Below are 12,365 nucleotides of genomic sequence, written 5' to 3' on the forward strand. Positions count from 1 at the left end.
CAGTACAAATGAAACAGACTTTTTTCCGTCGATCATTGCACACAACGATGTTCATAACTTGCATGAAATCGTTGTGCTGTTGTACGCAACACAACATCTAAGAGCAAGGCAAAGCTCATGTTCCGCCACACCAATACAAGACCGAGTAGCTTAAGCGACGCTTTAAGTGGTCACTCATGCGCGAGGAAAATAAAGAAGCCAGGTTTCGTGGAAGAATCGCAAGAATTAGCTGGCTCAACCTTGAAACAAAGAGCGGACAATTATGACTTGTTTGGCTGCATGACTGGGGGTCTTGGGAAATTCGCGGTTCAAAAAGAACATTATTTGCTTCGGCAAATATTGTTCTCCTGGTGGAAAATGGTTAATTGTTGAAGCAACCGTAATACTTTTTGCTCGTTCACTTTTACCCAATCTGTGGACGAGGCAGGAGTGCGATTTTTTCGAAATCGCGTCGCGGCGTGTCTTTAGGAGTAATTGTTGGTCTTGAACGTTTTTTTCCAAATGTGTTAATTGTGTTACTTATATTTGATAGGGAAATTAGCGGAAGAAATTTGAATATTAGGAGTTCGTTAAGTTCGTGTGTGCTTTAAATAATAAAGCTCCAAAGGTGAAGTCAAGCTTTTTCAAACCATAATGCAATTATACTGATTACGTCGAACAGCCGTTCAACGGCGGTTTATTTGGGATTATTGTTCCCTCGAACAGGCATTATCTTCGAGGCTCGGCACATCGCAGAGGACAGCTGGACGCACTGCTGGAGTCAAAGTTTCCGACAAAGCCATTTCCGTCGGAAGGGAGTGCTACGCTACAACAGCACTCCGGGCAGAGCCAGTTTGAATTCAAACCGTGAGTACCCAACCCTTTATAAACATGCGCATGTGGGTGGGTATTTTTTGAATGATGAGATGAAATGAGTGATCACGGAATTAAATATCGACGACGCTATGATTTTCAAATGGAGACGCACGTGTGGGGCTTCCATACAAATTAAACACAAATTTCTACATTACTCGAGAATTAATCAAGCAAATGCAACCAAATTAGGCATCTGGAGGTTTTAGGGGGCAATAAATGATTCTATGGTGGTTAGATACTCCCCCCCCCTTCTCTGAGGGGGGGCTGCCATACAAATGAAACACGAATTTCTGCATTACTCAATAATTAACCAACAAAATGTAACCAAATTAGGCATATGGAGGTTTTAGGGTGCAATAAATGTCTCTATGGTGGTTAAACTCTTCACCCCCCCTCTCTAAGTATTACTCAAGAATTAATCAAGCAAATGGGACCAAATTAGGCATATGGAGGTTTTAGGGTGCAATAAATGTTTCTATGGTGGTTAGACATAACACCCCCCTCTCTAAGGGGGGCTGCCATACAAACGAAACACAAATTTCTGCATTACTCGAGAATTAATCAAGCAAACGAAACCAATGTCGGCATGTATAGATTTTAGGGTGCAATAAATGTTTTTACGGTGGTTGGATACTCCTCCCCCCTCTTTTAGGGGGGGGGGTTGCTGCCATACAAATGAAACGCGAATTTCTGCATAACTCGAGAATTAATCAAGCAAATGGAACCAAATTAGGCATAGGGAGGGGTGCAATATATGTTTCTATGGTGGTTAGACACTCCGCCCCCATCCCTAAAGGTGGGGGGGGGATTCTGTCATACAAACGAAACACAAATTTCTGCATTACTCGAGAATTAATCAAGAAAACGAAACCGAATTCGGCCTGTGAAGGTTTTAGGATGCAATAAATATTTTTACGGTGGTTAGATACTTCAACCCCTCTCTAAGGGGGTGCCGCCATACAAATGAAACACAAATTTCTGCATAACTCGAGAATCAATCAAGCAAACGTAACCAAATTTGACATGTGGAGGTTTTAGGATGCAATAAATGTTTCTATGGTGGCTCGACACTCCCCCCTCTTTTAGGGTGGGCTGTTATACAAATGAAAAACAAATTTCTGCATAACTCGAAAATTAATCAAGCAAATGGAGCCAAATTTGGTATGTGAAGATTTTAGGGGGCACGGAACGGTTATATGGTGAATGTACACTCCTCTCCCCTCTCTAAAAGGAGAAGAGGGGAGGGGTCTGTATTTATGCTATCATATTTTCTGTATCAAACATTTATTCCATGTAACGGTGAAACATGTTATTTGCAAGTGGTTGAAAAATCTTGAACGAGAATTGTGTCTGAAAATAATCTGATATTATATTGATGAGGTTTGGTAGAAGTACTATGAATTTTTTAGTGAAAGGTAAATTCAACGGGGTCGATTAGAAGATCAATTAATGAACAATTCTGCGATTGGACTCATGAACTTGCGCTTAGTAAGAAAACGTGAATGTTTGAATGTATTCATTACAAAAAACAAATTTTGAGCGAGACGAAGTTTGCCGGGTCAGCTAGTATCATGATACATATTGTGACATTCGAGAGTATACTGAGAGACGACACAGTCGGTTCTCGATATTGATGGAGAAATCCTTATTTTTTTATTTGGGAGCATCAATATTTCATTTAAATGCATTTAGTTGATGTACACTACCCGGACATCGAAATTGAGTTATCAGATTTCAAAAAATGTGTCTGTAAATCTGCAGGCATTTCATTTTTGTTAGTTTTTTCAGAAATTGAAATTGACTTTAACAGACTTCCAAAACTCTAGGAAACATAAATAAAAACATTTGGTTTAAAAAAAACTGGAATGAGAACATCAAAAAGCAAATTGTGGTGCTTGCTGCAATACAAATAAAACCTTCATAGAGTGAGCTGATAATCCCCCATATTCCGGAACACGATCAGATTTGAAGCAGCACGATCCGATCGAGATAGACTTTTGCATTCTGAAACATACACTAAGCGAACGTTCGTGGGTTCAATCGCAGAACTCTCCATTGACTGATCTTCTTATTGGCCCTTTACAATTTTCTTTTACTATAATTTTCCTATTACTTCTACCAAAACTCGTCATTATAATAGGATTGGGCGATCTTGGATCGATTTTCAGAAGATCGTTTTTTTCCATTTCGATGTCCGATTTTTTGGATCGATTCTTCGTACCCGAAAAAATCGAGAAGATCGATCTTTTTCTTTTGATTTTTTCGATCTTGGACTTTTTTATTTTCAGTGTACATTGATTTTAATCTCACTACCTTACAAATTTTAAAAACATAATGTCAACATTTAGATCGCTTTCGAAGATGTCAAATAAATGATAGTGAATCTAGGAGAAGCTACTGTGTATGTTTAGTTTAGGATTGGGCGATTCTGGATCCATATTTAGAAGATCGACTTTTTCGATTTGTTTTCGATCTGAGACAAACTTTTTGCAAATTTGTTTTTCAGTATACATCGATTTTAATCTCCACAAAGACCGCATAACAAATTTTATAAACATAATGGCAACATTTGACCGCTTTGAAGCACTCCATTTGGCTTGCTAAAAAAGTCAATTTGATCATTCTTCGATTTGATTCCGTACAGATTCAAACAGGACCAGAACTAGCGACAGCTACTAAGGGTTATTGTTGATGCCTTTTCAATTAATTTATTTAATTGAATGACTCTATGATGGTACAATTTGAATGCTCAGGAAAACATTTTGTTGTTGTTTGCTTTTAATTTTCAACTAGAATCATGTAATTTTTATTCCATGTTTAAAGAAAAGATTATAATCAGATAAAATGAGTAGATAAATTGGAAAAAATGCTTTCGATTTTTTAAAGATCGATTCGGCAAAGATCGATTCTTTTGCACCGATTTAATCAGTGAATCGATCCCTACGCCGTTTAGAAAATCGATTCGTCAAGATCGATCTTTTTATAAAGATCGCCCAATCCTACATCATAATATAAATTTATTTTCAGACACAATTTTCGATTCTTGATTCTTGATTTACTTGATTACACGAATACAACAAATTAAAGACTACTTAAATCGGACGATTCCTTCCTCGGGTTTTTCGCTTACCAACACATTTGGCCTCCTATTTTTATTTATATAGATAGAAGATATATGAGTGAGTTATTACACAAACAGCGCAAACATCGAACGAATATATATATATATATATATATATATATATATATATATATATATATATATATATATATATATATATATATATATATATATATATATATATATATATATATATATATATATATATATATTTATTTCATTTCATTTTATTTAGTTTATACAAAGTTCTTAAAAGTTAAGTGAATAGCTTATGCTTTGCATCTTAATTCTAGATAAAGAAATTGCATTATTGCGATATGCGAAAGCCGATCTCAATCGGGTTACGCAGTGCTAATTTCAAATTCGATCTGGTTTCGGGGTAGGATTGAATGCGATGTTAAAAGAGTGAGTGAAACGAAAAAAACGTTTAATGAGTTATTGAAGTTCCACGCGCGAAAAAAATTACCGTGACTCCGCTACTTCACTCTGGGCAATATTGGAGAGCTGAAACATCTGAGAAAATCACAGGAGGAATTATTATTACGAATATCACGCATTTATTTAAGGTATCAGGCTATCTTTGCAATATTATGAACCGAATCGAACACCCAGCATGTTTAGTTTGACGCTAACCACTCGGCCACAGAAACTTCTTTTTTACATTGAAATATTTGCTAGCAGATAACGTAATTTTCAGAAATTTTGATAATTTGCAGATATTTTTCGAAGACACTAAATCCATCTGGCATTTTTGGAGCTAAAAAAACAGTATATTTAATGGGAACATTTTGATGGATTTTCGGGAAAAAACAAAATTTAGAAATATGTTACTAAGCGCGAAACCCGAGAGAGGGGAATCGCCCGATTCCAGCCGTCTTTGTTCATAGATCTATGTTATGGAGAAAAAACAAAACAACTTCCGGGGAATGTTAAGAAAAATCAACCCTCATATGTTCTATAATTATCGTTGTTAGTCCAGTTATCCAATTCGCGTTTGCGGACTTAAGCTTTGTGTTCCGTTGTTGTGAAGTGGCAATAATAATAGATTCTCAGGTGGAGTAATACCAATTTTGAACTAAAGTTTACTTTTCCGTACCAAATGTGTATTCCATGTAACGGAAAAACATTTTATTTGCAAGTGAATCGAGAGTCTTGAACTAAAATTATGTCTGAAAATAAATTTATTTTATAATTTTGTAATAGTTTTGGTGGAAGTACCAGAAAACTTATAGTAAAAAGATATTGTGAATAGCCAATCAAAAGATCAATCAATGAGGAGTTCTGTGATTGAGCCCACGAACGTTTGCTTTGTAAGAAAACGTCAATGTTCAGAAGGATTCATATCAAAAAATCAATTTTGGACGGTACAAAGCTCGCCGGATCAGCTAGTTTATAATATAATGATGAGGTTATAGTGTAAATATTAGGAAATTCATTCAATAAAAATTGAAGAAGGATCAAGGCTACGTGTTTAAAGCTTTAAAATACAAACAAATATTATTTATATAAAAAACCTTCAGCCATTCTAACCAGTACTCTTTTTTCTTTTCTTTACTTCAATAATACGGTCGATTTTTGTAGACGCCAGCATCATGCCCGATTTGAAGGAGATATTTACTGATTTAAAGGAGATATTTACCTGTAAGTTGACAAAATGGTTGTTAAGATTAGAACGGGTATCGTAAACCTGACTGGCCATATATTGATTTTTTTTATCGTGTAGGGTGTCCATAGACACAAATTAATACCTGGGTCATGCGGATAGAATCAAATTGGTTGTCAAAAAGAATCCAATCGAAATGTCAAAAGAGATCCATTAATCAGAAGGTGGAAAGTGTTACTTTTCTTATAATAATCCACTACATAAACAATGTGTTGTTATGAAAGGCAAAAATAATCGAATTAAATAAAATGAATGAACTACGTTTTTACATCAATTAATGCTAGCATTTGGAATCATAAAAGCACAACTGACATTTTTGTAGATTCTGAAATTTCAGTGCTATTGACTTCTAAGCTTCTCTAAACTAAATTGTAATTCAATTTCACTTCTCGCGAAATGTTAGGTTTTCATCATTCTGAACGGTAGAATTGTATTATTTGATCGTTTTTCTTTCATTAAAACAACTAAAAAAAAACCTTTATCTCAATCCTAGTTCGATCACAAAAGGTAAATAAATATAGCGTTTGCTCATTTTGTAAAAGAAACGATTGACATCATGGAAAAAAACAGAAAGCATGGGGAAAAAAGTTGCATGATTTTTTTTTTCCAAGCAAAATGAACTTGCAAATATTCGATTGAGTCAGCATGACCCAGATTAATACTATTTACTCCAAAATTAATTATATAAATCCTGTTATTTCTCTGAGTGTCAATGACAACATACAAAAATCTTGAACAATGCCATCTATATATGAGAGCATAAACCTAAAAAGCGCATTACATTTAACAGCCGCTTCATGACAGCTCATTCCTCTCGCTTAAAAACATTTCAAACGTCACTCTCCTAGCACAAGATCGAAGAGAAAGCTCTCCGCCTTTGCTAGTAGTGAAGTAGAGAAAATTTCCCTTCATGTTAACCTTTCATTCTCGAACGTTTTCTTCTGCAAGTAGCACTGGTATTTGCGTTCATTCGACGTCGTTTTCTCCAGGTTTCTTCCTTTTGCTGCTGGAAAAAGGTGAATTGTACGCCGAAGTTCTTTCAAGTTTTGCAAATGGTGAATTTCGTCACAGCAAAATTGCCGATTGTTGATATCTGGAAGCTAAAATAGCGGTTGCAGGAGTAGGATCGGGACTGTGGATCCCGGTCCCTGTGTTTGGTGTTGTTTATTGCCACGGCAAAGTTGTAATTAGAAAAAAAATAAAGTGCTGGAACGCAGAAAATTTGCCTCAAAAAAAATGTGAAGCATGTAAAAATTGGCGTGGTTACTCAATAACTGCCTCTAGGTTTTGTTTTTATTGTATTTCTTTGAGTTGGAAAAAAAAATTAGTGCAATGAGATGAATGTGTCATATTTTTTTGTAGATTTGCTGAGCCCGAAAAAAAGAAATATCCAAGCTGCCAGCCATTAGTGTTATGATTTCGACGAAGACGGCAGAATAAAGTGCCACAGCTGCAAAAGTGCAGAAATAAATAAACCACTTGAGCTTGCAACAAAGACAAGCTGTGGTGGTGTTCGTAATCGAAGGATTGTGTGCTTTTTTGTTCATTGCAGAAAAATTGTTCAAATGTCTGAATAACAAAAAGTGCAGTGAATTTAGTGGTGTTCCCTGTTTTTGTGGTAGTTGAAAATAAACAATGAAACTTCCAATAGTTTTAATGTGCTGCAAATATAGAATTAATATCTAAATTTTACGCTAAAGGAGCGCTCATTGGATCATTAGGATATATATATAGTTTAAGTGAAGCTGTTGTCATTCGGATAATTGGAAGACCGGAGCAGACAGCGATTAGCTCTAAACATGGAAACAGTGCCAACCGGAAGGATATCTTGGTTGACACTTCATTAGGGGTGTTCATTTCAGGTGAGTTTCTTCTGCGGAGATGAAATGCCTCTGCAAACGACTGAATGTTTGTGATAAAAGAATAAATTTTCTGATTCCAACGAGATTGAAAATGTTCGCTGATCAGCCAGAGAAAATGTGGTGACGATGTCATGTGTAATCATAAAAACATTTTTATCGTTTTTCGGATGCTCTTAACATACCCAAGAATTATTATTTATCCTCATTCAAGAAAGATTGCTATCTGAAAAAATTTGTCTAAGCTTTTCAGAATGTCTTAAAATAAATCGTTTACACAGATGTCTAGAAACCCTCAAAAGCAGTGGTCAACATAAATGACCTGTCATCGCATGCCTAAACACATCGAGATGGAAAATATAAGGTGGGAAGAATGAATCTGTCTTTCAGCTGCGTGTAGCAAGGATCTAACGTCACAAAGTAATGCAAGAATTTTGCAGAAGAATAATCTTTCTTGGATAAACTCTGGTTCGACTAAAAAAATAATGAAGAAAGTTCGAGTCACAAAATCGTTTGTTCCTTCGACGGAGGAACACTTGACAGATATTGCATGGGATAAAAATTTGCAAGTTTTTTTTCATGTTTGTCATGACTGACAAATTTGACTGACTCCGTATGACCTAGATCGAGATGAAAAGTTTACCGGACAAGAGATAAACTTCCATAAAGAATGTTATGAATGTAATGTGATGCGAAAAATAAGTTTTGCAAATACTCAATTAGTTTCCTTCAACGTTTTTTGTTGACACATTCAATTGGCTACTAATGCAATCAAAGTTTGACACAACCAAAACCCAGAATCTCAGAAACATATGAGTGTCGACATCTAGAGGCTTGTGAGCCAAATTATTTCCAAAAAAAAGTGTGTGATGCACCTTAACAATTTGTTCTACAGATTTCTTTATATTTCCACTAAAACTGATCACCATAATACAAATTCATTATTCATTATTTTTTACTCACGAAAATGCATAGAAAACTTGACTGTTTTCACCAACCAAACAGAAGCTCTCTAACTGCTCTACAAATCTTTCTCTGACATCAAACTTGTACCTTTCCTAATTTCGCATCAATATAATTTTCATCAGTTTCATCAGAACAATATTTATATCCGTGTATCAGCCATCAGCTGCACAATACCACACGGCATCCCATCTTTTGGCAGCTGTTGCAAAGTGTACAAAGTGTACAAGTAGCTAAATTTATTATATTTATAGAATAATTCCGTCTGTTTTCTGAAAATGAATTTTGCTGTTGTGAATAGTTCATAATGATAGATGATTTTGATGGTTGAAAGAAAGATGGAGAGAAAGAAAGAGAGAGAGAGAGAGAGAGAAAGAGAGAGCGAGAAAGAAAGAGAGATTGAGAGAGAGAGAGAGAGAGAAAGAGAGATTGAGAGAGAGAAAGAAAGAGAGCGAGAGAGATTGAGAGAGAAAAAAAGAGAGAGCGAGAGAGAAAGAGAGAGATTGAGAGAGAAAAAAAGAGAGAGCGAGAGAGAAAGAGAGATTGAGAGAGAGAGAAAGAGAGAGAGAGAGAGAGACAGAGAGAGAGCGAGAAAGAGAGAGAGAGAGGAGAAAGTGGAGTGGAGAGATAAAGAAGAAGAGAGAAAATATTGAAAAAAGTTGATGTGTCTGGGCCTAGGGACACGGACGGAATTTTGACATAGGACTGTGATAATGTGCAGTAATTCTCGCTTAACTTTTGAAAAGGTCCTATGTAACAAAAGTAAACAAATCGAGTTAATGGATGCACGCTCTTAGTTTTCAATCATTGAATGCATTACAAAAACAATCGTTCATGTATCTATCTTCTTCATCTTTTTATCGCCGATACAAAAAATATCCAATGTGCAGATTCGTATTTTAAGCACTCGGCTGTTACTTCGGACGCCACTTTCCTCCGACGCTCGGAACGTCCGAAGTAACAAAGCAGTCAAAACAACACAAAGTCGTACTTCGGTCGTTTTGGGTTTTTGTTTCTTACAGGCGTTGTTAGCGATTTCAGTGCAATTCAACGAGTGATAACAACAATAATAAGTCTTTAGAACGAAATGCTGATATTTGAATTGCTGTTTAGTAGTTAGTTTCAGATTCGCATCGTGCAACGTAATATGTCTAATGTGAAAACGCGGCAGTCAAAACGTCCAATGTATCATTTTTCGTTCCTAGGCTTCAAATTTGAGCTCAAATCACTGAACAACAGTTACGATATGTTTTTCAGAGTTATTCTTGACTGCTAGTGGTGAAAGTAGCGATAGAGATCGATACCTTTCAATACAATTCGCAGATTAATGTTCGGGTCTTCAACTTCGTTTTTCTCGAGTTGACGAAAATGTTACATTGGACCTTTTCAAAAGTTACGCGAGAATTGTGTTTGTTTCCATTTTTTTTTCTTTCTTGAAGATCTTTTTGACTGACTCATCGGTTTATATAAACTACCCAATATTTAAAGTTTTCCAATATTGGGTAGCTCAAAGCTTGTGGCATTTTGTAGAACTTGCTTGAACTTGGATTGACAATTTGAAAGTAGTTGTAGCGGAAACGCTTCAACTTCCTCTGTCGCACTGCTTTTGGTGTAAAAACAGTAGTGTCCCAGCCGGATGCGTGGATTAGAGGTGGACTGTATTGTACACAATAAAAAAGAAACCTTTGAATGATGTAAACTCTACCGTGCAGTAGTTTATGAAATCTACAAGAAATCGAATTTACCCGTTTATCAAGTTCCAACATAATACAACAGACAAGAAAATCCTCAACAAAAAAAACTTCTGAACGATCCACAGCTCAATATACTAGTGTGACTAGTGTGATCATTCTTTCCATGTGCCAATATTCTCTCTCGAAAGATATTTATTCATTTCTCCATTTATGGCTACTCAATTTTGCTAATTCGTCTGCTGTCTGGTTAATATTTAAAAAAATGCTCTATTTCTTGGTGAAAAGTGAAATACATGACAGTATATTTTTGTCTAATTGCATGTCGTTTCACGTTTCTTTGTTTTTAAGAGGCTTTAAACTTTGCAGTTCATTCGCCTCCATTGCATGTCGTGTTCAGTTAAGTATTAATACGTTTGAATGTCACGTAACATTAGCGACTGTCTATTTGGGAAAACAGATTGTCACTGCGAAAAAATATACCGCTAATTGATAAAGGTAACAAGAGAGAATTGCGCAAGTAAGCCGCGTGTTATATAGTTCCCACTTTAAAGTTGAAACATCAGCTTTATCTGTGGTTATCTACACAATAGAATTCAATCATCGATATAATGGATGATAGCGAGAATGATTCAAGTTCGGTTCGACATCACACATGCAATCGAGTATTGCTCGCGCAACAAGCAGCCAATGCGTTCCAGATACGAGCCGGCAATTATAACCGTTTTCTGGGCGCTTGATTGGTTCCCCAACACCAATGTCACACTAGGCCACGTATATTGTGTTTTTTTTCTTTCTCGAATGCTCTCAATTGCAAAATATATACATATCTCTCCAAAATGTGTAGCGCGTTCGCTGCTGTTCGTGAAGCAATCGGTTATCTCCGCAGCCGCGCTGCTTCGTTGTTTTTCTTGTTGTCACCATCTCCGCCACCATACGCCACCACGATGCCACGGGGTATCGCATCGTCATGTGACCGGCCGATCTTTAGCAAGTCTGTTGGTGAAAAATCGACGAGTGGCGACAGACGCTGCGGGAGGAATGTCTCGGTTTCGCACACGTCGTCGTCGTTGTCGAAGTCGAAGTCGATGCCTAGCGTTCACCGTGTTTGTGTGTTCCGTTGTTTTGCTCTATTTATTGAAATCCTCAATTTGCAGTTGTCGGCTCTTCTGCTGCCGTTGAAGGAAGTGAACGCTATGAGCAGATCGCTATGTATTTGCATGTTCAATGCATGTCGGCGGTTTATGCCTTTCGGGTTCAAGAAAGTGCATCGAATGGGTGTGCTTTTCTTACGGTTTCGTTTCATGTGTTTAGCGCATTCCTCAAGCGCGCATTGCATTATGTGGAAAAGCTGGCGAGCAAGAAATCTATAACATGCCAAGTTTTTTTTCGAAGATTGTTGGTTTATTGCTATATGAGTAAAAGGAATGTTGCATATGTATATGATCAAATGTTGGAACGAATTTGAAAGGTTCCTATTCTGCTAGTGCTTTTCTGAATTTAAAGAGGGCAGTAATAATTTTTTGTACACTTTTTATTTCTCTTAAAATCGATGTATCTAATGTAGGTCAAATATGCAACGTTCTATTCGATTACTTGTTGTAATTTTAGAGGCAATTCCATTACGTTTTTCCATAGAAACCCTCGCTCTTGTGTGCAAGAACAACTCGAGACGATTCTCACAACCTTCTCTAGTGGATAATTTTTCACCAGCAAAATCATTCTCGGGAACAGAAACAGGTGGTAATTACTTGGTGCCAAGTCCAGACGATACAGGACGATACTATTCCTCATGTATTAGTCAAAGCAGGACGTTTTTGTGCGATTGTTTTTTCAGGCGGCCTAATGCTGACAATACAGGCTACATCTACATGTTTCCCACCAATCCCAAACTACAGCACAACCTTTCTGGTCCTCAATCCTGGCTTGGCTACCGTTTGCGTCTGATGATCCATTTTGTCTACAATCCTTTTCGCTTGAGAATGTTGTAACTGATCCATTTTCCTTCACCAGCAGGGCTCTGCATAGTCATAGTCAACTGAGGATAGTCAGCTGACTATCTGACTGATTGACTGACTATACCAGTATTCAGTTAGTAATGAGTTTCGGCTTCTTCACGCAGTCTCTCCGCCAAAACGACTAAACAGCTATCTCCCTCTACCGACTCGACTATATCATTTCATTTTTCCCAATCAAATTGTCCTCATTGCATT

General features: G+C 36.7%; 1 protein-coding gene across 3 annotated transcripts in view; it reads left to right on the plus strand.

The window, feature by feature from the left end:
• Positions 1 to 6,500: 6,500 nt before the first annotated feature.
• The window catches only part of LOC129772801 (uncharacterized), a 132,639-nt gene continuing 126,774 nt past the window's right edge, over positions 6,501 to 12,365 (plus strand). The window contains exons 1-2 of one of the 3 annotated variants that reach the window (XM_055776273.1): positions 6,501 to 6,655; positions 7,192 to 7,501. The gene's annotated coding sequence lies outside the window, so the exon portion shown is untranslated. Of the gene's footprint in view, positions 6,656 to 6,680; positions 7,502 to 12,365 lie in introns of those variants that run through there. The other 2 variants (XM_055776272.1, XM_055776275.1) reach the window with 2 other exon arrangements.

This window comes from Toxorhynchites rutilus, chromosome 3 (assembly GCF_029784135.1).
Source record: "Toxorhynchites rutilus septentrionalis strain SRP chromosome 3, ASM2978413v1, whole genome shotgun sequence".
NCBI classification, from domain to species: Eukaryota; Metazoa; Arthropoda; class Insecta; order Diptera; family Culicidae; genus Toxorhynchites; species Toxorhynchites rutilus.